Source organism: Buceros rhinoceros, unplaced genomic scaffold, assembly GCF_000710305.1.
Source record: "Buceros rhinoceros silvestris isolate BGI_N320 unplaced genomic scaffold, ASM71030v1 scaffold9461, whole genome shotgun sequence".
Lineage (NCBI taxonomy): Eukaryota > Metazoa > Chordata > Aves > Bucerotiformes > Bucerotidae > Buceros > Buceros rhinoceros.
In genome coordinates, this window is record NW_010392612.1 from 85059 (window position 1) to 88828 (window position 3770).

The 3770-nt window shown below is 41.5% G+C and overlaps 1 protein-coding gene across 1 annotated transcript in view; it reads right to left on the bottom strand.

The window, feature by feature from the left end:
* IQCA1 (IQ motif containing with AAA domain 1) overlaps positions 1-3770 on the bottom strand; it is a gene marked incomplete at its 3' end in the record, with an annotated part of 97501 nt that overhangs the window by 72335 nt on the left and 21396 nt on the right. The gene's annotated exons all lie outside the window — the stretch shown is intronic.

Here is a 3770-nt window from a genome sequence, read left to right on the forward strand (position 1 = left end):
AAAGAAGTTTTTTTTTTTTTTTTTTTTTTTTTTTAATGGCTGTCAAAACTAGGCAGTGATTCCAATCAATGGAAAAATAGGTTGCCAAGCTGTGGGCTCCACTCGCTCCTGTCATAAGCAAAAAATCCTCTTGTTTATGATAACTTATTTTCCCTCTGATGAAAGAAACCCAGTCAGCTATTTACTCTGGTATTCCTGGTAAGCCAGCAATGCATTTGCATTCCATTCCCTTGCTCCCTCCAGCCCTAAAAATGTCTGCCCAAATTAGTCAATAGATGACTACTGAGTGGAGGCTTTGAGAATGTGTTAGGAAAGGCTTGAACATTACCCATTAATGTTTACAGCTCCTAATTATGTTAATTAATCAGTCTTAGAGGTTGTCTCACCCGGGAGCCCCAAGGCAGGAGTTTAGTTCCCACAGATGTACTTCAGCTCAAGCGGCATGGCCGCTTGCAGTGAGGAGCTCAGCATGGTCAAACTGCCGGAATATTTATGTTGGGGTCCTGGGCAGGTTTTGCTGCCAGAGCTATGTGCTGTCATGGTTGCGTTGTTCCTGTTGGATTTTTGAAGCCAGCTTTGACTGTCTACACAACGTACAGTTAAACATCTGGGAGCAGGCTGAGCCACATTCAGGAAGATTGATGTTAATTGTTCCTGCAGAAAGGCCTTCTGGCATGGGAGAAATGCATTCAGAGAGCACTTTGTACCAGCGCTAATTGTTACGATACAGAGATTACTGCCTTTGCAAAATCTAAAGATGCTAGCTCTGTCAGAAAGCAGGCGAAGTATTGACAGAGAAATGGACAGAGAAAATGGACATTGTCTCTTCTATATAGTTTCTATTGTTCTGCAGGAAGATGAAGCATTTGGGCAGAGGAGGACATCCAAGCCTGTGCCATCCTCTTTCAGAGCGTCTTTTCCATAATTTAGAGCTCATCCTCGCTCTCCTGAAGAAAATAAGACTCGAAGAGGCACAACCCAGACTGCCAGCAGAATGATTCAGAAGGAGCTTGCACTTGGTTTGTGCTGGTCCCTGAGGAATTTGGTTTGTGTAGGCTTCCAATGCTCAGTGCACAAGAGGGTAGGAGAAGATACATTCAACTTCAGTGAACAGGTAAGGACAGGAGAAAACTGTGGTGCAGATACAAATCTCTTTCTAATTTTTTTGGTTCAGCTCATTCTCACCCACCAACCACTTATTTATCCTCCATTTTCAGAATATCCTGATTTTTATATTGAGCGCATAGCTGCTTCTGGCTGGTAAGTTTTGCTCTCGAGTGGAATGTCACATACAAGTGGCTTGTAAGCGAGTGACAATCCTTTAATGATGACAGAGAAAACAAGCAATGACAATATTTATTAGGTGAAAGAGAGTGGTTTACTACTCATTTATAAATTACTCCTGTGAGTAATAAGTCCTGTCTGTGCTGAATATAAAGTAGCAAATACCAGAATGGCATTTTTTTGGGAAGGTTCCTACAAGAGAAATGCCCTTGCAGGGGTGGCAGAGAAAGGAATGCATTTTCCAGAGTAACAGGGAATTGTATGGAAAGAGGACTACGATTAAGGGGCTGGGGATGCCTCTAGTTGTGTTCCAAGGATCTCCAGACCAGAGAACTGTCTGCTGTAGTGGTTCACTTCACTAAAACTGGTTATTAAACAATTTTCCTATCAACCCATGCTCCTCGGTTACTTGGAAAGCTCTTCTGGCAGGCTGAGAGCATATATGATGAGCCAGGTGGGACCAAAAAACAGCATGGGTTCTGGAGGGACTTAGAGCAACACTCTCTCCGAACCAGAGCTGAGGTGGTACAGGGCAAGGGTGCTGTTACTTTGCACTGCTGAGGTGTCATCTGTCTCTGTCCTGTTGGCAAGACTTCAGTTGCTGATGGATTGCCTGGCAACTTTCACGCATGTTACCATTAACTTCATAAAAAGCAGTGTGTACGGAGTGTGAAATGTGATACGGGCACTGCCTGACACAAATGAATACTTTCCCTATTCTGTGGATTTCAGTGCAAAACCTCTCTCTCCATTCATCTTCCTCCTGCCTCCTTCCCCACCCCCTGCTACCTCGGGAGTCCTGTGAACAGGCTATTGGCAGTAAACTCAGCTCAACAAAACAGTCTTGTGAAGAAGGGAAATATAACATGACCACTTCCTATTTCTTTTTTTCTCTGCATCAAAGCCTGGGCTGGCTGTCAGGAATGTTCCAAATGAATAAATAAAATGCAGGAACCCCCTGCTTCAGAAGGAGTCTCATTCACTCACCATGAAGCTTGGCTGATTCTTTTTCTGACAGTACTCCAGTCAGCAGGCAGAGCAAGAAGATCATTCAAAGCTAATCAGTAAAGTGTAAACCTATTATGAAAGCACATTTACCCCTCGCCGCCTCCTTCCTCCAGAAAACCAATCCCCAAATCTGTGGGAATAACACATAACGTACATAAAAGTTGCTATTACTTAGATCCCCTGTTATTAGGTCAGCGATGCCACTGATGAAATGCTCCCCAGAGCACTGAGCAGCGGCAGATAAATCCTCCAAGAAATTCACAGCGTAATTTGTTACAGCTAGAGGGCATAAGGCACATTATGGCAAAGCCTGTGTATTAGGCTCTCCCCTGCGATTCTTGAGGCTATCTCTGGTAATAAAAACCTCATCTTGATTTCTTATCCTTCATATTGATTTCTGTCGGAGAAGACTTTGAGACAAAGATACCACTATATTTCCGTGTATAAGGGGATCCTTCTCCCTTCTCCCCACCCCCTTTTTTTTAATTTATTTTAGGGATGACCCTAAGGAAGATTTGTAATTTGGGAACTGTTGGTATGTACAGCGGGTAAAGAGTGGAGATGATGACAACTATGATGGCTTTTGCATATGCATACAGTGCAATACCCTAAATGTGAAATTAGAGAAACCTGGTTTTGTTCTGGAATAGTACAGGAAATTGAAACTAAAACTAAAATTGAAACTATAGTTATGCAGTTCCTGTATCTTAATACGAAACTCTGTTATTAATGTAATAGGTGGAGGGATAAGGCCAAATAGAAATCTAGGAAGCTTTACGGGAATAATTTGCAAGCCAAATAAGAGCAGCGCCATGGAAGTCAAGATAAACAGAAGGATGGATGGTAAGGCTGTCAAATGTGTTATATCAAAAAGGCTGTGAAATGTGTCATAGCAAAAATATTTCATCTTCTCGGTAGTGGGATCATTATAACCAACGAGAATGTTGTTTCTGTTTTGATTAATGTATTCCTTTGGCTTTTGCTTTGTTTCGCTTTTTGATGAACCTGTCTTCATAAGAAGCTGTCTTGAGTCTTGAAATGAGTGAAGTGAAGCCTGTTCCCTTGTGCAGTGGTAAATATTTACGACAGTTCTTTACAAGAGCAGAAATTTAATATGTACTTATAGCTTCTGTAGTCTAATAGCAGCTGCGCTGAAAGAGAATACCTGCTAATTGTATTTCCTAGCACATCCTTGGCTGAAACATGCTGAACCAAAGGATAAAATATGCAAGTTTGGGTTTGGTTTTCTTTAGTACATGGAGCAAAATTTATTCAAAAGAATCTTTGTTCCCCTTTAGCTATCTATTTATTTAATAGACTATGGAAAATGGTAAACTCTGTCAAAAAGCCTAGTTAAAGAGTAATTTATAAGCTATGTTTAGCTGTTGATCTTGTAGACTGGCTTAGTGGAGAGCCAAAATATATCTTGGCAGGTAATAACCAATATAAAACCTGACACTTCGGATCTGGCCACTGTT